Raw genomic sequence first — 25,874 nt, 5'->3', positions numbered from 1 at the left:
CAAAGTGATATTTGGAGGCCCATAGAGGGCTATGGTGAAAAAGGAAATATCCTGAGATGAAATCTGGAAAGAAGCTTTCTGAGAAACTGCTTAGTGTTCTGTTAATTCATCTCACAGAGTTACATGTGTATTTCGTGGATCTCTTTGCTAGCCTTATTTCTGTGGAATCTGAGAACAGATATTTCGGATCCCAATGATGACTATAGGGCCAAAGGAAATATCCTGCGATAACAAAGAGAAAGAAGCTATCTGAGAAACTTCTTTGTGTTCTGTGAAATCATCTCACAGAGTTACAGCTTTCCCCTCAAGAAGCCTTTCGCTAAGACAGTTCTTGTGAAATTGGCAAAGTGATATTTGGAAGCCCATAGAGGGCTATGTTGAAAAAGGAAATATCCTCAGATGAAATCTGTAAAGAAGTTTTCTGAGAAACTGCTTAGTGTTCTGCTACTTCATCTCACAGAGTTACATGTGTATTTCGTGGATCTCTTTGCTAGCCTTATTTCTGTGGAATTTGAGAAGCGATATTTCGGATCCCTTTGAAGACTATAGGGCCAAAGGAAATATCCTCCCATAAGAAAGAGAAAGAAGCTTTCTGAGAAACTTCTTTGTGTTCTGTGAAATCATCTCAAGGAGTTACAGCTTTCCCTTCAAGAAGCCTTTCGCTAAGACAGTTCTTGTGGAATTGGCAAAGTGATATTTGGAAACCCATAGAGGGCTACGGTGAAAAAGGAAATATCCTCCGATGAAATCTGGAAAGAAGCTTTCTGAGAAACTGCTTAGTGTTCTGTTAATTCATCTCACAGAGTTACATGTGTATTTCGTGGATCTCTTTGCTAGCCTTATTTCTGTGGAATCTGAGAACAGATATTTCGGATCCCATTGATGACTATAGGGCCAAAGGAAATATCCTGCGATAACAGAGAGAAAGAAGCTTTCTGAGAAACTTCTTTGTGTTCTGTGAAATCATCTCACAGAGTTACAGCTTTCCCCTCAAGAAGCCTTTCGCAAAGACAGTTCTTGTGGAATAGGTAAAGTGATATTTGGAAGCCCATAGAGGGCTATGGTGAAAAAGGAAATATCCTCAGATGAAATCTGGAAAGAAGCTTTCTGAGAAACTGCTTAGTGTTCTGTTAATTCATCTCACAGAGTTACATGTGTATTTCGTGGATCTCTTTGCTAGCCTTATTTCTGTGGAATCTGAGAACAGATATTTCTGATCCCTTTGAAGTCTATAGGGCCAAAGGAAATATCCTCTGATAACAAAGAGAAAGAAGCTTTCTGACAAACTTCTTTGTGTTCTGTGAAATCATCTCACAGAGTTACATCTTTCCCCTCCAGAAGCCTTTTGCTAAAACAGTTCTTGTGGAATTGGCAAAGTGATATTTGGAAGCCCATAGAGGGCTATGGTGAAAAAGGAAATATCCTCCGATGAAATCTGGAAAGAAACTTTCTGAGAAACTGCTTAGTGTTTTGTTAATTCATCTCACAGAGTTACATGTGTATTTCGTGTATCTCTTTGCTAGCCTTATTTCTGTGGAATCTGAGAACAGATATTTCGGAACCCTTTGAAGACTATAGGGCCAAAGGAAATATTATGCCAAAACAAAGAGAAAGAAGCTTTCTGAGAAACTCCTTTTTGTTCTGTGAAATCATCTCTCAGAGTTACATCTTTCCCCTCCAGAAGTCTTTCGCTAAGACAGTTCTTGTGGAATTGGCAAAGTGATATTTGGAAGCCCATAGAGGGCTATGGTGAAAAAGGAAATATCCTCCGATGAAATCTGGAAAGAAGCTTTCTCAGAAACTGCTTAGTGTTCTGTTAATTCACTTCAGAGAGTTACATGTGTATTTCGTGTATCTAATTGCTAGCCTTATTTCTGTGGAATCTGAGAACCGATATTTCGGAACTCTTTGAAGACTATAGGGCCAAAGGAAATATCATGCCAAAACAAAGAGAAAGAAGCTTTCTGAGAAACTTCTTTGTGTTCTGTGAAATCATCTCACAGAGTTACAGCTTTCCCCTCCAGAAGCCTTTCGCTAAGACAGTTCTCGTGAAATTGGCAAAGTGATATTTGGAAGGCCATAGAGGGCTATGGTGAAAAAGGAAATATCTTCAGATGAAATCTGGAAAGAAGCTTTCTGAGAAACTGCTTAGTGTTCTGTTAATTCATCTCACAGAGTTACATGTGCATTTCGTGGATCTCTTTGCTAGCCTTATTTCTGTGGAATCTGAGAACAGATATTTCGGATCCCTTTGAAGACTATAGGGCCAAAGGAAATATCCTCTGATAACAAAGAGAAAGAATCTTTCTGAGAAACCTCTTTGTGTTCTGTGAAATCATCTCACAGAGTTACAGCTTTCCCCTGAAGAAGCCTATCGCTAAGACAGTTATTGTGGAATTGGCAAAGTGATATTTGGAAGCCCATAGAGGGCTATGGTGAAAAAGGAAATATACTCACAGGAAATTTGGAAAGAAGCTTTCTGAGAAACTGCTTAGTGTTCTGTTAATTCATCTCACAGAGTTACATGTGCATTTCGTGGATCTCTTTGCTAGCCTTATTTCTGTGGAATCTGAGAACAGATATTTCGGATCCCTTTGAAGACTATAGGGCCAAAGGAAATATCCTCTGATAACAAAGAGAAAGAATCTTTCTGAGAAACCTCTTTGTGTTCTGTGAAATCATCTCACAGAGTTACAGCTTTCCCCTGAAGAGGCCTTTCGCTAAGACAGTTCTTGTGGAATTGGCAAAGTGATATTTGGAAGCCCATAGAGGGCTATGGTGAAAAAGGAAATATCCTCACAGGAAATTTGGAAAGAAGCTTTCTGAGAAACTGCTTAGTGTTCTGTTAATTCATCTCACAGAGTTACATGTGTATTTCGTGGATCTCTTTGCTAGCCTTATTTCTGTGGAATCTGAGAACAGATATTTCGGATCCCTTTGAAGACTATAGGGCCAAAGGAAATATCCTCCGATAACAAAGAGAAAGAAGCTTTCTGAGAAACTTCTTTGTGTTCTGTGAAATCATCTCACAGAGTTACAGCTTTCCCCTCAAGAAGCCTTTCGCTAAGACAGTTCTTGTGGAATAGGCAAAGTGATATTTGAAAGCCCCTAGAGGGCTATGGTGAAAAAGGAAATATCCTCAGATGAAATCTGGAAAGAAGCTTTCTGAGAAACTGCTTAGTGTTCTGTTAATTCACCTCACAGGGTTACATGTGTATTTCGTGGATCTCTTTGCTAGCCTTATTTCTGTGGAATCTGAGAACAGATATTTCGGATCCCTTTGAAGACTATAGGGCCAAAGGAAATATCCTCTGATAACAAAGAGAAAGAAGCTTTCTGAGAAACTTCTTTGTGTTCTGTGAAATCATCTCACAGAGTTACAGCTTTCCCCTGAAGAAGCCTTTCGCTAAGACAGTTCTTGTGGAATTGGCATAGTGATATTTGGAGGCCCATAGAGGGCTATGGTGAAAAAGGAAATATCCTCAGAGGAAATTTGGAAAGAAGCTTTCTGAGAAACTGCTTAGTGTTCCGATAATTTATCTCACAGAGTTACATGTGTATTTCGTGGATCTCTTCGCTAGCCTTATTTCTGTGGAAACTGAGAAGAGATATTTCGGATCCCTTTGAAGACTATAGGGCCAAAGGAAATATCCTCCCATAAGAAAGAGAAACAAGCTTTCTGAGAAACTTCTTTGTGTTCTGTGAAATCATCTCAAAGAGTTACAGCTTTCCCCTCCAGAAGCCTTTCGCTAAGACAGTTCTTGTGGAATTGGCATAGTGATATTTGGAGGCCCATAGAGGGCTATGGTGAAAAAGGAAATATCCTCACAGGAAATTTGGAAAGAAGCTTTCTGAGAAACTGCTAAGTGTTCCGTTAATTTATCTCACAGAGTTACATGTGTATTTCGTGGATCTCTTTGCTAGCCTTATTTCTGTGGAAACTGAGAAGAGATATTTCGGATCCCTTTGAAGACTATAGGGCCAAAGGAAATATCCTCCCATAAGAAAGAGAAACAAGCTTTCTGAGAAACTTCTTTGTGTTCTGTGAAATCATCTCAAGGAGTTACAGCTTTCCCCTCCAGAAGCCTTTCGCTAAGACAGTTCTTGTGGAATTGGCAAAGTGATATTTGGAAACCCATAGAGGGCTATGGTGAAAAAGGAAATATCCTCCGATGAAATCTGGAAAGAAGCTTTCTGAGATACTGCTTAGTGTTCTGTTAATTCATCTCACAGAGTTACATTTGTATTTCGTGGATCTCTTTGCTAGCCTTATTTCTGTGGAATCTGAGAACAGATATTTCGGAACCCTTTGAAGACTATAGGGCCAAAGGAAATATCATGCAGAAACAAAGAGAAAGAAGCTTTCTGAGAAACTTCTTTGTGTTCTGTGAAATCATCTCACAGAGTTACATCTTTCCCCTCCAGAAGTCTTTCGCTAAGACAGTTCTTGTGGAATTGGCAAAGTGATATTTGGAAGCCCATAGAGGGCTATTGTGAAAAAGGAAATATCCTCCGATGAAATCTGGAAAGAAGCTTTCTGAGAAACTGCTTAGTGTTCTGTTAATTCATCTCACTGAGTTACATGTGTATTTCGTGTATCTCTTTGCTAGTCTTATTTCTTTGGAATCTGAGAACAGATATTTCGGAACTCTTTGAAGACTATAGGGCCAAAGGAAATATCATGCCAAAACAAAGAGAAAGAAGCTTTCTGAGAAACGTCTTTGTGTTCTCTGAAATCATCTCACAGAGTTACAGCTTTCCCCTCAAGAAGCCTTTCGCTAAGACAGTTCTTGTGGATTTGGCAAAGTGATATTTGGAAGCCCATAGAGGGCTACTGTGAAAAAGGAAATATCCTCAGATGAAATCTGGAAAGAAGCTTTCTGAGAAACTGCTTAGTGTTCTGTTAATTCATCTCACAGAGTTACATGTGCATTTCGTGGATCTCTTTGCTAGCCTTATTTCTGTGGAATCTGAGAACATATATTTCGCATCCCTTTGAAGTCTATAGGGCCAAAGGAAATATCCTCCCATAAGAAAGAGAAAGAAGCTTTCTGAGATACTACTTTGTGTTCTGTGAAATCATCTCACAGAGTTACAGCTTTCCCCACAAGAAGCCTTTCGCTAAGACAGTTCTTCTGGAATTGGCAAAGTGATATTTGGAAGCCCTTAGAGGGCTATGGTGAAAAAGGAAATATCCTCACAGGAAATCTGGAAAGAATCTTTCTGAGAAACTGCTTAGTGTTCTGTTAATTCACCTTACAGAGTTACATGTGTATTTCGTGGATCTCTTTGCTAGCCTTATTTCTGTGGAATCTGAGAACAGATATTTCGGATCCCATTGATGACTATAGGGCCAAAGGAAATATCCTGCGATAACAAAGAGAAAGAAGCTTTCTGAGAAACTTCTTTGTGTTCTGTGAAATCATCTCACAGAGTTACAGCTTTTCCTTGAAGAAGCCTTTCGCTAAGACAGTTCTTGTGGAATTGGCAAATTGATATTTGGAAGCCCATAGAGGGCTATGGTGAAAAAGGAAATATCCTCAGATGAAATCTGGAAAGAAGCTTTCTGAGAAACTGCTTAGTGTTCTGTTAATTCATCTTACACAGTTACATGAGTATTTCGTGGATCTCTTTGCTAGCCTTATTTCTGTGGAATCTGAGAACAGATATTTCGGATCCCATTGATGACTATAGGGCCAAAGGAAATATCCTGCGATAACAAAGAGAAAGAAGCTTTCTGAGAAACTTCTTTGTGTTCTGTGAAATCATCTCACAGAGTTACAGCTTTTCCCTGAAGAAGCCTTTCACTAAGACAGTTCTTGTGGAAATGGCAAATTGATATTTGGAAGCCCATAGAGGGCTATGGTGAAAAAGGAAATATCCTCAGATGAAAACTGGAAAGAAGCTTTCTGAGAAACTGCTTAGTGTTCTGTTAATTCATCTCACAGAGTTACATGTGTATTTCGTGGATCTCTTTGCTAGCCTTATTTCTGTGGAATCTGAGAACAGATAATTTGGGTCCCTTTGAAGACTATAGGGCCAAAGGAAATATCCTCCGATAACAAAGAGAAAGAAGCTTTCTGAGAAACTTCTTTGTGTTCTGTGAAATCATCTCACAGAGTTACAGCTTTCCCCTCAAGAAGCCTTTCGCTAAGACAGTTCTTGTGCAATTGGCAAAGTGATATTTGGAAGCCCATAGAGGGCTATGGTGAAAAAGGAAATATCCTCAGATGAAATCTGGAAAGAAGCTTTCTGAGAAACTGCTTAGTGTTCTGTTAATTCATCTCACAGAGTTACATGTGTATTTCGTGGATCTCTTTGCTAGCCTTATTTCTGTGGAATCTGAGAACAGATATTTCGGATCCCTTGGAAGACTATAGGGCCAAAGGAAATATCCTACGATAACAAAGAGAAAGAAGCTTTCTGAGAAACTTCTTTGTGTTCTGTGAAATCATCTCACAGAGTTACAGCTTTCCACTCGAGAAGGCTTTCGGTAAGACAGTTCTTGTGGAATAGGCAATGTGATATTTGGAAGCCCATAGAGGGCTATGTTGAAAAAGGAAATATCCTCAGATGAAATCTGGAAAGAAGCTTTCTGAGAAACTGCTTAGTGTTCTGTTAATTCATCTCACAGAGTTACATGTGTATTTCGTGGATCTCTTTGCTAGCCTTATTTCTGTGGAATCTGAGAACAGATATTTCGGATCCCTTTGAAGACTATAGGGCCAAAGGAAATATCCTCTGATAACAAAGAGAAAGAGGCTTTCCTAGAAACTTCTTTGTGTTCTGTGAAATCATCTCACAGAGTTACAGCTTTCCCCTCAAGAAGCCTTTCGCTAAGACAGTTCTTGTGGAATTGGCAAAGTGATATTTGGAGGCCCATAGAGGGCTATGGTGAAAAAGGAAATATCCTCCGATGAAATCTGGAAAGAAGCTTTCTGAGAAACTGCTTAGTGTTCTGTTAATTCATCTCACAGAGTTACATGTGTATTTCGTGGATCTCTTTGCTAGCCTTATTTCTGTGGAATCTGAGAAGAGATATTTCGGATCCCTTTGAAGACTATAGGGCCAAAGGAAATATCCTCCCATAAGAAAAAGAAAGAAGCTTTCTGAGAAACTTCTTTGTATTCTGTGAAATCATCTCAAGGAGTTACAGCTTTCCCCTCCAGAAGCCTTTCGCTAAGACAGTTCTTGTGGAATTGGCAAAGTGATATTTGGAAACCCATAGAGGGCTATGGTGAAAAAGGAAATATCCTCCGATGAAATCTGGAAAGAAGCTTTCTGAGAAACTGCTTAGTGTTCTGTTAATTCATCTCACAGAGTTACATGTGTATTTCGTGGATCTCTTTGCTAGCATTATTTCTGTGGAATCTGAGAACAGATATTTCTGATCCCATTGATGACTATAGGGCCAAAGGAAATATCCTGCGATAACAAAGAGAAAGAAGCTTTCTGAGAAACTTCTTTGTGTTCTGTGAAATCATCTCACAGAGTTACAGCTTTCCCCTCAAGAAGTCTTTCGCTAAGACAGTTCTTGTGGAATAGGTAAAGTGATATTTGGAAGCCCATAGAGGGCTATGGTGAAAAAGGAAATATCCTCAGATGAAACCTGGAAAGAAGCTTTCTGAGAAACTGCTTAGTGTTCTGTTAATTCATCTCAGAGAGTTACATGTGTATTTCGTGTATCTCTTTGCTAGCCTTATTTCTGTGGTATCTGAGAACAGATATTTCGGATCTCATTGATGACTACAGGGCCAAAGGAAATATCCTGCGATAACAAAGAGAAAGAAGCTTTCTGAGAAACTTCTTTGTGTTCTGTGACATCATCTCACAGAGTTACATCTTTCCCCTCCAGAAGCCTTTTGCTAAAACAGTTCTTGTGGAATTGGCAAAGTGATATTTGGAAGCCCAGAGAGGGCTATGGTGAAAAAGGAAATATCCACCGATGAAATCTGGAAAGAAGCTTTCTGAGAAACTGCTTAGTGTTCTGTTAATTCATCTCACAGAGTTACAGCTTTCCCCTCAAGAAGCCTTTCGCTAAGACAGTTCTTGTGGAATAGGCAAGGTGATATTTGGAAGCCCATAGAGGGCTATGGTGAAAAAGGAAATATCCTCAGATGAAATCTGGAAAGAAGCTTTCTGAGAAACTGCTTAGTGTTCTGTTAATTCATCTCACAGAGTTACAGGTGTGTTTCGTGGATCTCTTTGCTAGCCTTATTTCTGTGGAATCTGAGAACAGATATTTCGGATCCCTTTGAAGTCTATAGGTCCAAAGGAAATATCCTCCCATAAGAAAGAGAAAGAAGCTTTCTGAGAAACTTCTTTGTGCTCTGTGAAATCATCACATGGAGTTACAGCTTTCCCCTCAAGAAGCCTTTTGCTAAGACAGTTCTTGTGGAATAGGCAAAGTGATATTTGGAAGCCCATAGAGGGCTATGGTGAAAAAGGAAATATCCTCAGATGAAATCTGGAAAGAAGCTTTCTGAGAAACTGCTTAGTGTTCTGTTAATTCATCTCACAGAGTTACATGTGTATTTCGTGGATCTCTTTGCTAGCCTTATTTCTGTGGAATCTGAGAACAGATATTTCTGATCCCTTTGAAGACTACAGGGCCAAAGGAAATATCCTCTGATAACAAAGAGAAAGAAGCTTTCTTAGAAACTTCTTTGTGTTCTGTGAAATCATCTCACAGAGTTACAGCTTTCCCCTCAAGAAGCCTTTCGCTAAGACAGTTCTTGTGGAATTGGCAAAGTGATATTTGGAGTCCCTTAGAGGGCTATGGTGAAAAAGGAAATATCCTCAGATGAAATCTGGAAAGAAGCTTTCTGAGAAACTGCTTAGTGTTCCGTTAATTCATCTCACAGAGTTACATGTGTATTTCGTGGATCTCTTTGCTATCCTTATTTCTGTGGAATCTGAGAACAGATATTTCGGATCCCAATGATGACTATAGGGCCAAAGGAAATATCCTGCGATAACAAAGAGAAAGAAGCTTTCTGAGAAACTTCTTTGTGTTCTGTGAAATCATCTCACAGAGTTACAGCTTTCCCCTCAAGAAGCCTTTCGCTAAGACAGTTCTTGTGGAATTGGCAAAGTGATATTTGGAAGCCCATAGAGGGCTATGATGAAAAAGGAAATATCCTCAGATGAAATCTGGAAAGAAGCTTTCTGAGAAACTGCTTAGTGTTCTGTTAATTCATCTCACAGAGTTACATGTGTATTTCGTGGATCTCTTTGCTAGCCTTATTTCTGTGGAATCTGAAAAGAGATATTTCGGATCCCTTTGAAGACTATAGGGCCAAAGGAAATATCCACCCATAAGAAAGAGAAAGAAGCTTTCTGAGAAACTTCTTTGTGTTCTGTGAAATCATCTCAAGGAGTTACAGCTTTCCCCTCTAGAAGCCTTTCGCTAAAACAGTTCTTGTGGAATAGGCAAATTGATATTTGAAAACCCATAGAGGGCTACGGTGAAAAACGAAATATCCTCCGATGAAATCTGGAAAGAAGCTTTCTGAGAAACTGCTTAGTGTTTTGTTAATTCATCTCACAGAGTTACATGTGTATTTCGTGTATCTCTTTGCTAGCCTTATTTCTGTGGAATCTGAGAACAGATATTTCGGAACCCTTTGAAGACTATAGGGCCAAAGGAAATATTATGCCAAAACAAAGAGAAAGAAGCTTTCTGAGAAACTCCTTTTTGTTCTGTGAAATCATCTCTCAGAGTTACATCTTTCCCCTCCAGAAGTCTTTCGCTAAGACAGTTCTTGTGGAATTGGCAAAGTGATATTTGGAAGCCCATAGAGGGCTATGGTGAAAAAGGAAATATCCTCCGATGAAATCTGGAAAGAAGCTTTCTGAGAAACTGCTTAGTGTTCTGTTAATTCACTTCACAGAGTTACATGTGTATTTCGTGTATCTCTTTGCTAGCCTTATTTCTGTGGAATCTGAGAACCGATATTTCGGAACTCTTTGAAGACTATAGGGCCAAAGGAAATATCATGCCAAAACAAAGAGAAAGAAGCTTTCTGAGAAACTTCTTTGTGTTCTGTGAAATCATCTCACAGAGTTACAGCTTTCCCCTCCAGAAGCCTTTCGCTAAGACAGTTCTCGTGAAATTGGCAAAGTGATATTTGGAAGGCCATAGAGGGCTATGGTGAAAAAGGAAATATCTTCAGATGAAATCTGGAAAGAAGCTTTCTGAGAAACTGCTTAGTGTTCTGTTAATTCATCTCACAGAGTTACATGTGCATTTCGTGGATCTCTTTGCTAGCCTTATTTCTGTGGAATCTGAGAACAGATATTTCGGATCCCTTTGAAGACTATAGGGCCAAAGGAAATATCCTCTGATAACAAAGAGAAAGAATCTTTCTGAGAAACCTCTTTGTGTTCTGTGAAATCATCTCACAGAGTTACAGCTTTCCCCTCAAGAAGCCTTTCGCTAAGACAGTTCTTGTGGAATTGGCAAAGTGATATTTGGAAGCCCATAGAGGGCTATGGTGAAAAAGGAAATATCCTCACAGGAAATTTGGAAAGAAGCTTTCTGAGAAACTGCTTAGTGTTCTGTTAATTCACCTCACAGGGTTACATGTGTATTTCGTGGATCTCTTTGCTAGCCTTATTTCTGTGGAATCTGAGAACAGATATTTCGGATCCCTTTGAATACTATAGGGCCACAGGAAATATCCACTTTTAACAAAGAGAAAGAAGCTTTCTGAGAAACTTCTTTGTGTTCTGTGAAATCATCTCACAGAGTTACAGCTTTCCCCTGAAGAAGCCTTTCGCTAAGACAGTTCTTGTGGAATTGGCATAGTGATATTTGGAGGCCCATAGAGGGCTATGGTGAAAAAGGAAATATCCTCACAGGAAATTTGGAAAGAAGCTTTCTGAGAAACTGCTTAGTGTTCCGTTAATTTATCTCACAGAGTTACATGTGTATTTCGTGGATCTCTTTGCTAGCCTTATTTCTGTGGAAACTGAGAAGAGATATTTCGGATCCCTTTGAAGACTATAGGGCCAAAGGAAATATCCTCCGATAACAAAGAGAAAGAAGCTTTCTGAGAAACTTCTTTGTGTTCTGTGAAATCATCTCAAGGAGTTACAGCTTTCCCCTCCAGAAGCCTTTCGCTAAGACAGTTCTTGTGGAATTGGCATAGTGATATTTGGAGGCCCATAGAGGGCTATGGTGAAAAAGGAAATATCCTCACAGGAAATTTGGAAAGAAGCTTTCTGAGAAACTACTTAGTGTTCCGTTAATTTATCTCACAGAGTTACATGTGTATTTCGTGGATCTCTTTGCTAGCCTTATTTCTGTGGCAACTGAGAAGAGATATTTCGGATCCCTTTGAAGACTATAGGGCCAAAGGAAATATCCTCCCATAAGAAAGAGAAACAAGCTTTCTGAGAAACTTCTTTGTGTTCTGTGAAATCATCTCAAGGAGTTACAGCTTTCCCCTCTAGAAGTCTTTCGCTAAGACAGTTCTTGTGGAGTTGGCAAAGTGATATTTGGAAGCCCATAGAGGGCTATTGTGAAAAAGGAAATATCCTCCGATGAAATCTGGAAAGAAGCTTTCTGAGAAACTGCTTAGTGTTCTGTTAATTCATCTCACAGAGTTACATGTGTATTTCGTGTATCTCTTTGCTAGTCTTATTTCTGTGGAATCTGAGAACAGATATTTCGGAACTCTTTGAAGACTATAGGGCCAAAGGAAATATCATGCCAAAACAAAGAGAAAGAAGCTTTCTGAGAAACTTCTTTGTGTTCTGTGAAATCATCTCACAGAGTTACAGCTTTCCCCTCAAGAAGCCTTTCGCTAAGACAGTTCTTGTGGATTTGGCAAAGTGATATTTGGAAGCCCATAGAGGGCTATGATGAAAAAGGAAATATCCTCAGATGAAATCTGGAAAGAAGCTTTCTGAGAAACTGCTTAGTGTTCTGTTAATTCATCTCACAGAGTTACATGTGCATTTCGTGGATCTCTTTGCTAGCCTTATTTCTGTGGAATCTGAGAACAGATATTTCGCATCCCTTTGAAGTCTATAGGGCCAAAGGAAATATCCTCCCATAAGAAAGAGAAAGAAGCTTTCTGAGATACTACTTTGTGTTCTGTGAAATCATCTCACAGAGTTACAGCTTTCCCCGCAAGAACCCTTTCGCTAAGACAGTTCTTGTGGAATTGGCAAAGTGATATTTGGAAGCCCTTAGAGGGCTATGGTGAAAAAGGAAATATCCTCACAGGAAATCTGGAAAGAAGCTTTCTGAGAAACTGCTTAGTGTTCTGTTAATTCATCTTACAGAGTTACATGTGTATTTCGTGGATCTCTTTGCTAGCCTTATTTCTGTGGAATCTGAGAACAGATATTTCGGATCCCATTGATGACTATAGGGCCAAAGGAAATATCCTGCGATAACAAAGAGAAAGAAGCTTTCTGAGAAACTTCTTTGTGTTCTGTGAAATCATCTCACAGAGTTACAGCTTTTCCCTGAAGAAGCCTTTCACTAAGACAGTTCTTGTGGAATTGGCAAATTGATATTTGGAAGCCCTTAGAGGGCTATGGTGAAAAAGGATATATCCTCAGATGAAAACTGGAAAGAAGCTTTCTGAGAAACTGCTTAGTGTTCTGTTAATTCATCTCACAGAGTTACATGTGTATTTCGTGGATCTCTTTGCTAGCCTTATTTCTGTGGAATCTGAGAACAGATAATTCGGGTCCCTTTGAAGACTATAGGGCCAAAGGAAATATCCTCCGATAACAAAGAGAAAGAAGCTTTCTGAGAAACTTCTTTGTGTTCTGTGAAATCATCTCACAGAGTTACAGCTTTCCCCTCAAGAAGCCTTTCGCTAAGACAGTTCTTGTGGAATAGGTAAAGTTATATTTGGAAGCCCATATAGGGCTATGGTGAAAAAGGAAATATCCTCAGATGAAATCTGGAAAGAAGCTTTCTGAGAAACTGCTTAGTGTTCTGTTAATTCATCTCACAGAGTTACATGTGTATTTCGTGGATCTCTTTGCTGGCCTTATTTCTGTGGAATCTGAGAACAGATATTTCCGATCCCTTTGAAGAGTATAGGGCCAAAGGAAATATCCTCTGATAACAAAGAGAAAGAAGCTTTCTTAGAAACTTCTTTGTGTTCTGTGAAATCATCTCACAGAGTTACAGCTTTCCCCTCAAGAAGCCTTTCGCTAAGACAGTTCTTGTGGAATTGGCAAAGTGATATTTGGAAGCCCTTAGAGGGCTATGGTGAAAAAGGAAATATCCTCAGATGAAATCTGGAAAGAAGCTTTCTGAGAAACTGCTTAGTGTTCTGTTAATTCATCTCACAGAGTTACATGTGTATTTCGTGAATCTCTTTGCTAGCCTTATTTCTGTGGAATCTGAGAACAGATAATTCGGGTCCCTTTGAAGACTATAGGGCCAAAGGAAATATCCTCCGATAACAAAGAGAAAGAAGCTTTCTGAGAAACTTCTTTGTGTTCTGTGAAATCATCTCACAGAGTTACAGCTTTCCCCTCAAGAAGTCTTTCGCTAAGACAGTTCTTGTGGAATAGGTAAAGTGATATTTGGAAGCCCATATAGGGCTATGGTGAAAAAGGAAATATCCTCAGATGAAATCTGGAAAGAAGCTTTCTGATAAACTGCTTAGTGTTCTGTTAATTCATCTCACAGAATTACATGTGTATTTCATGGATCTCTTTGCTGGCCTTATTTCTGTGGAATCTGAGAACAGATATTTCCGATCCCTTTGAAGAGTATAGGGCCAAAGGAAATATCCTCTGATAACAAAGAGAAAGAAGCTTTCTTAGAAACTTCTTTGTGTTCTGTGAAATCATCTCACAGAGTTACAGCTTTCCCCTCAAGAAGCCTTTCGCTAAGACAGTTCTTGTGGAATTGGCAAAGTGATATTTGGAAGCCCTTAGAGGTCTATGGTGAAAAAGGAAATATCCTCAGATGAAATCTGGAAAGAAGCTTTCTGAGAAACTGCTTAGTGTTCCGTTAATTCATCTCACAGAGTTACATGTGTATTTCGTGGATCTCTTTGCTAGCCTTATTTATGTGGAATCTGAGAAGAGATATTTCGGATCCCTTTGAAGACTATAGGGCCAAAGGAAATATCCTCCCATGAGAAAGAGAAAGAAGCTTTCTGAGAAACTTCTTTGTGTTCTGTGAAATAATCTCAAGGAGTTACAGCTTTCCCCTCCAGAAGCCTTTCGCTAAGACAGTTCTTGTGGAATTGGCAAAGTGATATTTGGAAACCCATAGAGGGCTATGGTGAAAAAGGAAATATCCTCCGATGAAATCTGGAAAGAAGCTTTCTGAGAAACTGCTTAGTGTTCTGTTAATTCATCTCACAGCGTTACCTGTGTATTTCGTGTATCTCTTTGCTAGCCTTATTTCTGTGGAATCTGAGAGCAGATATTTCGGATCCCTTTGAAGACTATAGGGCCAAAGGAAATATCATGCCAAAACAAAGAGAAAGAAGCTTTCTGAGAAACTTCTTTGTGTTCTGTGAAATCATCTCACAGAGTTACATCTTTCCCCTCCAGAAGCCTTTTGCTAAGACAGTTCTTGTGGAATTGGCAAAGTGATATTTGGAAGCCCAGAGAAGGCTATGGTGAAAAGGAAATATCCTCAGATGAAATCTGGAAAGAAGCTTTCTGAGAAACTGCTTAGTGTTCCGTTAATTCATCTCACAGAGTTACATGTGTATTTCGTGGATCTCTTTGCTAGCCTTATTTCTGTGGAATCTGAGAACAGATATTTCGCATCCCAATGATGACTATAGGGCCAAAGGAAATATCCTGCGATAACAAAGAGAAAGAAGCTTTCTGAGAAACTTCTTTGTGTTCTGTGAAATCATCTCACAGAGTTACATCTTTCCCCTCCAGAAGCCTTTCGCTAAGACAGTTCTTGTGGAATTGGCAAAGTGATATTTGGAAGCCCAACGAGGGCTATGGTGAAAAAGGAAATATCCTCCGATGAAATCTGGAAAGAAGCTTTCTGAGAAACTGCTTAGTGTTCTGTTAATTCATCTCACAGAGTTACGTGTGTATTTCGTGGATCTCTTTGCTAGCCTTATTTCTGTGGAATCTGAGAACAGATATTTCTGATCCCTTTAAAGATAATACGGCCAAAGGAAATATCATGCCAAAACAAAGAGAAAGAAGCTTTCTGAGAAACTTCTTTGTGTTCTGTGAAATCATCTCACAGAGTTACAGCTTTCCCCTGAAGAAGCCTTTCGCTAAGACAGTTCTTGTGGAATTGAGAAATTGATATTTGGAAGCCCATAGAGGGCTATGGTGAAAAAGGAAATATCCTCACAGGAAATTTGGAAAGAAGCTTTCTGAGAAACTGCTTAGTGTTCTGTTAATTTATCTCACAGAGTTACATGTGTATTTCGTGGATCTCTTTGCTAGCCTTATTTCTGTGGAAACTGAGAAGAGATATTTCGGATCCCTTTGCAGACTATAGGGCCAAAGGAAATATCCTCCCATAAGAAAGAGAAAGAAGCTTTCTGAGAAACTTCTTTGTGTTCTGTGAAATCATCTCAAGGAGTTACAGCTTTCCCCTCCAGAAGCCTTTCGCTAAGACAGTTCTTGTGGAATTGGCAAAGTGATATTTGGAAACCCATAGAGGGCTATGGTGAAAAAGGAAATATCCTCGATGAAATCTGGAAAGAAGCTTTCTGAGATACTGCTTAGTGTTCTGTTAATTCATCTCACAGAGTTACATGTGTATTTCGTGTATCTCTTTGCTAGCCTTATTTCTGTGGAATCTGAGAACAGATATTTCGGAACCCTTTGAAGAGTATAGGGCCAAAGGAAATATCATGCCAAAACAAAGAGAAAGAAGCTTTCTGAGAAACTTCTTTGTGTTCTGTGAAATCATCTCACAGAGTTACATCTTTCCCCTCCAGAAGTCTTTCGATAAGACAGTTCTTGTGGAATTGGCAAAGTGATATTTGGAAGCCCATAGAGGGCTATGGTGAAAAAGGAAATATCCTCCGATGAAATCTGGAAAGAAGCTTTCTGAGAAACTGCTTAGTGTTCTGTTAATTCGTCTCACTGAGTTACATGTGTATTTCGTGTATCTCTTTGCTAGTCTTATTTCTGTAGAATCTGAGAACAGATATTTCGGAACTCTTTGAAGAATATAGGGACAAAGGAAATATCATGCCAAAACAAAGAGAAAGAAGCTTTCTGAGAAACTTCTTTGTGTTCTGTGAAATCATCTCACAGAGTTACAGCTTTCCCCTCCAGAAGCCTTTCGCTAAGACAGTTCTTGTGAAATTAGCAAAGTGATATTTAGATGCCCATAGAGGGCTATGGTGAAAAAGGAAATATCTTCAGATGAAATCTGGAAAGAAGCTTTCTGAGAAACTGCTTAGTGTTCTGTTAATTCATCTCACAGAGTTACATGAGCATTTCGTGGATCTCTTTGCTAGCCTTATTTCTGTGGAATCTGAGAACAGATATTTCGGATCCCTTTGAAGACTATAGGTCCAAAGGAAATATCCTCTGATAACAAAGAGAAAGAAGCTTTCTGAGAAACTTCTTTGTGTTCTGTGAAATCATCTCACAGAGTTACAGCTTTCCCCTGAAGAAGCCTTTCGCTAAGACAGTTCTTGTGGAATTGGCAAAGTGATATTTGGAAGCCCATAGAGGGCTATGGTGAAAAAGGAAATATCCTCACAGGAAATTTGGAAAGAAGCTTTCCGAGAAACTGCTTAGTGTTCTGTTAATTCATCTCACAGAGTTACATGTGTATTTCGTGGATCTCTTTGCTAGCCTTATTTCTGTGGAATCTGAGAACAGATATTTCGGATCCCATTGATGACTATAGGGCCAAAGCAAATATCCTGTGATAACAAAGAGATAGAAGCTTTCTGAGAAACTTCTTTGTGTTCTGTGAAATCATCTTCCAGAGTTACAGCTTTCCCCTCAAGAAGCCTTTCGCTAAGACAGTTCTTGTGGATTTGGCAAAGTGATATTTGGAAGCCCATAGAGGGCTATGGTGAAAAAGGAAATATCCTCCCAGGAAATTTGGAAAGAAGCTTTCTGATAAACTGCTTAGTGTTCTGTTAATTTATCTCACAGAGTTACATGTGTATTTCGTGGATCTCTTTGCTAGCCTTATTTCTGTGGAATCTGAGAAGAGATATTTTGGATCCCTTTGAAGACTGTAGGGCCAAAGGAAATATCCTCCCATAAGAAAGAGAAAGAAGCTTTCTGAGAAACTTCTTTGTGTTCTGTGAAATCATCTCACAGAGTTACATCTTTCCCCTCCAGAAGCCTTTCGCTAAGACAGTTCTTGTGGAATTGGCAAAGTGATATTTGGAAGCCCAAAGAGGGCTATGGTGACAAAGGAAATATCCTCCGATGAAATCTGGAAAGAAGCTTTCTGAGAAACTGCTTAGTGTTCTGTTAATTCATCTCACAGAGTTACATGTCTATTTCGTCTATCTCTTTGCTAGCCTTATTTCTGTGGAATCTGAGAACAGATATTTCGGATCCCATTGATGACTATAGGGCCAAAGGAAATATCCTGCGATAACAAAGAGAAAGAAGCTTTCTGAGAAACTTCTTTGTGTTCTGTGAAATCATCTCACAGAGTTACAGCTTTTCCCTGAAGAAGCCTTTCGCTAAGACAGTTCTTGTGGAATTGGCAAATTGATATTTGGAAGCCCAGAGAGGGCTATGGTGAAAAAGGAAATATCCTCAGATGAAATCTGGAAAGAAGCTTTCTGAGAAACTGCTTAGTGTTCTGTTAATTCATCTCACAGAGTTACATGTGTATTTCGTGGATCTCTTTGCTAGCCTTATTTCTGTGGAATCTGAGAACAGATAATTCGGGTCCCTTTGAAGACTATAGGGCCAAAGGAAATATCCTCCGATAACAAAGAGAAAGAAGCTTTCTGAGAAACTTCTTTGTGTTCTGTGAAATCATCTCACAGAGTTACAGCTTTCCCCTCAAGAAGCCTTTCGCTAAGACAGTTTTTGTGGAATAGGTAAAGTGATATTTGGAAGCCCATATAGGGCTATGGTGAAAAAGGAAATATCCTCAGATGAAATCTGGAAAGAAGCTTTCTGATAAACTGCTTAGTGTTCTGTTAATTCATCTCACAGAGTTACATGTGTATTTCGTGGATCTCTTTGCTGGCCTTATTTCTGTGGAATCTGAGAACAGATATTTCCGATCCCTTTGAAGAGTATAGGGCCAAAGGAAATATCCTCTGATAACAAAGAGAAAGAAGCTTTCTTAGAAACTTCTTTGTGTTCTGTGAAATCATCTCACAGAGTTACAGCTTACCCCTCAAGAAGCCTTTCGCTAAGACAGTTCTTGTGGAATTGGCAAAGTGATATTTGGAAGCCCTTAGAGGGCTATGGTGAAAAAGGAAATATCCTCAGATGAAATCTGGAAAGAAGCTTTCTGAGAAACTGCTTAGTGTTCCGTTAATTCATCTCACAGAGTTACATGTGTATTTCGTGGATCTCTTTGCTAGCCTTATTTATGTGGAATCTGAGAAGAGATATTTCGGATCCCTTTGAAGACTATAGGGCCAAAGGAAATATCCTCCCATGAGAAAGAGAAAGAAGCTTTCTGAGAAACTTCTTTGTGTTCTGTGAAATAATCTCAAGGAGTTACAGCTTTCCCCTCCAGAAGCCTTTCGCTAAGACAGTTCTTGTGGAATTGGCAAAGTGATATTTGGAAACCCATAGAGGGCTATGGTGAAAAAGGAAATATCCTCCGATGAAATCTGGAAAGAAGCTTTCTGAGAAACTGCTTAGTGTTCTGTTAATTCATCTCACAGCGTTACATGTGTATTTCGTGTATCTCTTTGCTAGCCTTATTTCTGTGGAATCTGAGAGCAGATATTCCAGAACCCTTTGAAGACTATAGGGCCAAAGGAAATGTCATGCCAAAACAAAGAGAAAGAAGCTTTCTGAGAAACTTCTTTGTGTTCTGTGAAATCATCTCACAGAGTTACATCTTTCCCCTCCAGAAGCCTTTTGCTAAGACAGTTCTTGTGGAATTGGCAAAGTGATATTTGGAAGCCCAGAGAAGGCTATGGTGTAAAGGAAATATCCTCAGATGAAATCTGGAAAGAAGCTTTCTGAGAAACTGCTTAGTGTTCCGTTAATTCATCTCACAGAGTTACATGTGTATTTCGTGGATCTCTTTGCTAGCCTTATTTCTGTGGAATCTGAGAACAGATATTTCGGATCCCAATGATGACTATAGGGCCAAAGGAAATATCCTGCGATAAAAAAGAGAAAGAAGCTTTCTGAGAAACTTCTTTGTGTTCTGTGAAATCATCTCACAGAGTTACAGCTTTCCCCTCAAGAAGCCTTTCGCTAAGACAGTTCTTGTAGAATTGGCAAAGTGATATTTGGAAGCCCATAGAGGGCTATGGTTAAAAAGGAAATATCTTCAGATGAAATCTGGAAAGAAGCTTTCTGAGAAACTGCTTAGTGTTCTGTTAATTCATCACACAGAGTGACATGTGCAATTCGTGTATCTCTTTCCTAGCCTTATTTCTGTGGAATCTGAGAACAGATATTTCGGATCCCTTTGAAGACTATAGGGCCAAAGGAAATATCCTCCCATAAGAAAGAGAAAGAAGCTTTCTGAGAAACTTCTTTGTGTTCTGTGAAATCATCTCACAGAGGTACAGCTTTCCCCTCAAGAAGCCTTTCGCTAAGACAGTTCTTGTGGAATAGGCAAAGTGATATTTGGAAGCCCATAGAGGGCTATGGTGAAAAAGGAAATATCCTCAGATGAAATCTGGAAAGAAGCTTTCTGAGAAACTGCTTAGTGTTCTGTTAATTCATCTCACAGAGTTACGTGTGTATTTCGTGGATCTCTTTGCTAGCCTTATTTCTGTGGAATCTGAGAACAGATATTTCTGATCCCTTTAAAGATAATACGGCCAAAGGAAATATCATGCCAAAACAAAGAGAAAGAAGCTTTCTGAGAAACTTCTTTGTGTTCTGTGAAATCATCTCACAGAGTTACAGCTTTCCCCTGAAGAAGCCTTTCGCTAAGACAGTTCTTGTGGAATTGAGAAATTGATATTTGGAAGCCCATAGAGGGCTATGGTGAAAAAGGAAATATCCTCACAGGAAATTTGGAAAGAAGCTTTCTGAGAAACTGCTTAGTGTTCTGTTAATTTATCTCACAGAGTTACATGTGTATTTCGTGGATCTCTTTGCTAGCCTTATTTCTGTGGAAACTGAGAACAGATATTTCGGATCCCTTTGAAGACTATAGGGCCAAAGGAAATATCCTCCCATAAGAAAGAGAAAGAAGCTTTCTGAGAAACTTCTTTGTGTTCTGTGAAATCATCTCAAGGAGTTACAGCTTTCCCCTCCAGAAGCCTTTCGCTAAGACAGTTCTTGTGGAATTGGCAAAGTGATATTTGGAAACCCATAGAGGGCTATGGTGAAAAAGGAAATATCCTCGATGAAATCTGGAAAGAAGCTTTCTGAGATACTGCTTAGTGTTCTGTTAATTCATCTCACAGAGTTACATGTGTATTTCGTGTATCTCTTTGCTAGCCTTATTTCTGTGGAATCTGAGAACAGATATTTCGGAACCCTTTGAAGACTATAGGGCCAAAGGAAATATCATGCCAAAACAAAGAGAAAGAAGCTTTCTGAGAAACTTCTTTGTGTTCTGTGAAATCATCTCACAGAGTTACATCTTTCCCCTCCAGAAGTCTTTCGATAAGACAGTTCTTGTGGAATTGGCAAAGTGATATTTGGAAGCCCAAAGAGGGCTATGGTGAAAAAGGAAATATCCTCAGATGAAATCTGGAAAGAAGCTTTCTGAGAAACTGCTTAGTGTTCTGTTAATTCGTCTCACTGAGTTACATGTGTATTTCGTGTATCTCTTTGCTAGTCTTATTTCTGTAGAATCTGAGAACAGATATTTCGGAACTCTTTGAAGAATATAGGGACAAAGGAAATATCATGCCAAAACAAAGAGAAAGAAGCTTTCTGAGAAACTTCTTTGTGTTCTGTGAAATCATCTCACAGAGTTACAGCTTTCCCCTCCAGAAGCCTTTCGCTAAGACAGTTCTTGTGAAATTAGCAAAGTGATATTTGGAAGCCCATAGAGGGCTATGGTGAAAAAGGAAATATCTTCAGATGAAATCTGGAAAGAAGCTTTCTGAGAAACTGCTTAGTGTTCTGGTAATTCATCTCACAGAGTTACATGTGCATTTCGTGGATCTCTTTGCTAGCCTTATTTCTGTGGAATCTGAGAACACATATTTCGGATCCCTTTGAAGACTATAGGGCCAAAGGAAATATCCTCTGATAACAAAGAGAAAGAAGCTTTCTGAGAAACTTCTTTGTGTTCTGTGAAATCATCTCACAGAGTTACAGCTTTCCCCTGAAGAAGCCTTTCTCTAAGACAGTTCTTGTGGAATTGGCAAAGTGATATTTGGAAGCCCATAGAGGGCTATGGTGAAAAAGGAAATATCCTCACAGGAAATTTGGAAAGAAGCTTTCCGAGAAACTGCTTAGTGTTCTGTTAATTCATCTCACAGAGTTACATGTGTATTTCGTGGATCTCTTTGCTAGCCTTATTTCTGTGGAATCTGAGAACAGATATTTCGGATCCCTTTGATGACTATAGGGCCAAAGCAAATATCCTGCGATAACAAAGAGAAAGAAGCTTTCTGAGAAACTTCTTTGTGTTCTGTGAAATCATCTCACAGAGTTACAGCTTTCCCCTCAAGAAGCCTTTCGCTAAGACAGTTCTTGTGGATTTGGCAAAGTGATATTTGGAAGCCCATAGAGGGCTATGGTGAAAAAGGAAATATCCTCCCAGGAAATTTGGAAAGAAGCTTTCTGAGAAACTGCTTAGTGTTCTGTTAATTTATCTCACAGAGTTACATGTGTATTTCGTGGATCTCTTTGCTAACCTTATTTCTGTGGAATCTGAGAAGAGATATTTCGGATCCCTTTGAAGACTATAGGGCCAAAGCAAATATCCTCCCATAAGAAAGAGAAAGAAGCTTTCTGAGAAACTTCTTTGTGTTCTGTGAAATCATCTCACAGAGTTACAGCTTTTCCCTGAAGAAGCCTTTCGCTAAGACAGTTCTTGTGGAATTGGCAAATTGATATTTGGAAGCCTAGAGAGGGCTATGGTGAAAAAGGAAATATCCTCAGATGAAATCTGGAAAGAAGCTTTCTGAGAAACTGCTTAGTGTTCTGTTAATTCATCTCACAGAGTTACATGTGTATTTCGTGGATCTCTTTGCTAGCCTTATTTCTGTGGAATCTGAGAACAGATAATTCGGGTCCCTTTGAAGACTATAGGGCCAAAGGAAATATCCTCCGATAACAAAGAGAAAGAAGCTTTCTGAGAAACTTCTTTGTGTTCTGTGAAATCATCTCACAGAGTTACAGCTTTTCCCTCAAGAAGCCTTTCGCTAAAATAGTTCTTGTGGAATAGGTAAAGTGATATTTGGAAGCCCATATAGGGCTATGGTGAAAAAGGAAATATCCTCAGATGAAATCTGGAAAGAAGCTTTCTGATAAACTGCTTAGTGTTCTGTTAATTCATCTCACAAAGTTACATGTGTATTTCGTGGATCTCTTTGCTGGCCTTATTTCTGTGGAATCTGAGAACAGATATTTCCGATCCCTTTGAAGAGTATAGGGCCAAAGGAAATATCCTCTGATAACAAAGAGAAAGAAGCTTTCTTAGAAACTTCTTTGTGTTCTGTGAAATCATCTCACAGAGTTACAGCTTTCCCCTCAAGAAGCCTTTCGCTAAGACAGTTCTTGTGGAATAGGCAAAGTGATATTTGGAAGCCCTTAGAGGGCTATGGTGAAAAAGGAAATATCCTCAGATGAAATCTGGAAAGAAGCTTTCTGAGAAACGGCTTAGTGTTCCGTTAATTCATCTCACAGAGTTACATGTGTATTTCGTGGATCTCTTTGCTCGCCTTATTTCTGTGGAATCTGAGAAGAGATATTTCGGATCCCTTTGAAGACTATAGGGCCAAAGGAAATATCCTCCCATGAGAAAGAGAAAGAAGCTTTCTGAGAAACTTCTTTGTGTTCTGTGAAATAATCTCAAGGAGTTACAGCTTTCCCCTCCAGAAGCCTTTCGCTAAGACAGTTCTTGTGGAATTGGCAAAGTGATATTTGGAAACCCATAGAGGGCTATAGTGAAAAAGGAAATATCCTCCGATGAAATCTGGAAAGAAGCTTTCTGAGAAACTGCTTAGTGTTCTGTTAATTCATCTCACAGCGTTACATGTGTTTTTCGTGTATCTCTTTGCTAGCCTTATTTCTGTGGAATCTGAGAGCAGATATTTCGGAACCCTTTGAAGACTCTAGGGCCAAAGGAAATATCATGCCAAAACAAAGAGAAAGAAGCTTTCTGAGAAACTTCTTCGTGTTCTGTGAAATCATCTCACAGAGTTACATCTTTCCCCTCCAGAAGCCTTTCGCTAAGACAGTTCTTCTGGAATTGGCAAAGTGATATTTGGAAGCCCAGAGAAGGCTATGGTGAAAAGGAAATATCCTCAGATGAAATCTGGAAAGAAGCTTTCTGAGAAACTGCTTAGTGTTCCGTTAATGCATCTCACAGAGTTACATGTGTATTTCGTGGATCTCTTTGCAAGACTTATTTCTGTGGAATCTGAGAACAGATATTTCGGATCCCAATGATGACTATAGGGCCAAAGGAAATATCCTGCGATAACAAAGAGAAAGAAGCTTTCTGAGAAACTTCTTTGTGTTCTGTGAAATCATCTCACAGAGTTACATCTTTCCCCTCCAGAAGCCTTTCGCTAAGACAGTTCTTGTGGATTTGGCAAAGTGATATTTGGAAGCCCAACGAGGGCTATGGTGAAAAAGGAAATATCCTCCGATGAAATCTGGAAAGAAGGTTTCTGAGAAACTGCTTAGTGTTCTGTTAATTCATCTCACAGAGTTACATGTGTATTTCGTGTATCTCTTTGCTAGCCTTATTTCTGTGGAATCTCAGAACAGATATTTCGGAACCCTTTGAAGACTATAGGGCCAAAGGAAATATCATGTCAAAACGACGAGAAAGAAGCTTTCTGAGAAACTTCCTTGTGTTCTGTGAAATCATCTCACAGAGTTACAGCTTTCCCCTCAAGAAGCCTTTCGCTAAGACAGTTCTTGTAGAATTGGCAAAGTGATATTTGGAAGCCCATAGAGGGCTATGGTTAAAAAGGAAATATCTTCAGATGAAATCTGGAAAGAAGCTTTCTGAGAAACTGCTTAGTGTTCTGTTAATTCATCACACAGAGTTACATGTGCAATTCGTGTATCTCTTTGCTAGCCTTATTTCTGTGGAATCTGAGAACAGATATTTCGGATCCCTTTGAAAACTATAGGGCCAAAGGAAATATCCTCCCATAAGAAAGAGAAAGAAGCTTTCTGAGAAACTTCTTTGTGTTCTGTGAAATCATCTCACAGAGGTACAGCTTTCCCCTCAAGAAGCCTTTCGCTAAGACAGTTCTTGTGGAATAGGCAAAGTGATATTTGGAAGCCCATAGAGGGCTATGGTGAAAAAGGAAATATCCTCAGATGAAATCTGCAAAGAAGCTTTCTGAGAAACTGCTTAGTGTTCTGTTAATTCATCTCACAGAGTTACGTGTGTATTTCGTGGATCTCTTTGCTAGCCTTATTTCTGTGGAATCTGAGAACAGATATTTCTGATCCCTTTAAAGATAATAGGGCCAAAGGAAATATCATGCCAAAACAAAGAGAAAGAAGCTTTCTGAGAAACTTCTTTGTGTTCTGTGAAATCATCTCACAGAGTTACAGCTTTCCCCTGAAGAAGCCTTTCGCTAAGACAGTTCTTGTGGAATTGAGAAATTGATATTTGGAAGCCCATAGTGGGCTATGGTGAAAAAGGAAATATCCTCACAGGAAATTTGGAAAGAAGCTTTCTGAGAAACTGCTTAGTGTTCTGTTAATTTATCTCACAGAGTTACATGTGTATTTCGTGGATCTCTTTGCTAGCCTTATTTCTGTGGAAACTGAGAAGAGATATTTCGGATCCCTTTGAAGACTATAGGGCCAAAGGAAATATCCTCCCATAAGAAAGAGAAAGAAGCTTTCTGAGAAACTTCTTTGTGTTCTGTGAAATCATCTCAAGGAGTTACAGCTTTCCCCTCCAGAAGCCTTTCGCTAAGACAGTTCTTGTGGAATTGGCAAAGTGATATTTGGAAACCCATAGAGGGCTATGGTGAAAAAGGAAATATCCTCGATGAAATCTGGAAAGAAGCTTTCTGAGATACTGCTTAGTGTTCTGTTAATTCATCTCACAGAGTTACATGTGTATTTCGTGTATCTCTTTTCTAGCCTTATTTCTGTGGAATCTGAGAACAGATATTTCGGAACCCTTTGAAGACTATAGGGCCAAAGGAAATATCATGCCAAAACAAAGAGAAAGAAGCTTTCTGAGAAACTTCTTTGTGTTCTGTGAAATCATCTCACAGAGTTACATCTTTCCCCTCCAGAAGTCTTTCGCTAAGACAGTTCTTGTGGAATTGGCAAAGTGATATTTGGAAGCCCATAGAGGGCTAAGGTGAAAAAGGAAATATCCTCCGATGAAATCTGGAAAGAAGCTTTCTGAGAAACTGCTTAGTGTTCTGTTAATTCGTCTCACTGAGTTACATGTGTATTTCGTGTATCTCTTTGCTAGTCTTATTTCTGTGGAATCTGAGAACAGATATTTCGGAACTCTTTGAAGAATATAGGGACAAAGGAAATATCATGCCAAAACAAAGAGAAAGAAGCTTTCTGAGAAACTTCTTTGTGTTCTGTGAAATCATCTCACAGAGTTACAGCTTTCCCCTCCAGAAGCCTTTCGCTAAGAC

This window comes from Macaca fascicularis, chromosome 9 (genome assembly GCF_037993035.2).
Source record: "Macaca fascicularis isolate 582-1 chromosome 9, T2T-MFA8v1.1".
Classification (NCBI taxonomy): Eukaryota; Metazoa; Chordata; class Mammalia; order Primates; family Cercopithecidae; genus Macaca; species Macaca fascicularis.
This window is presented reverse-complemented; position numbering follows the sequence as displayed.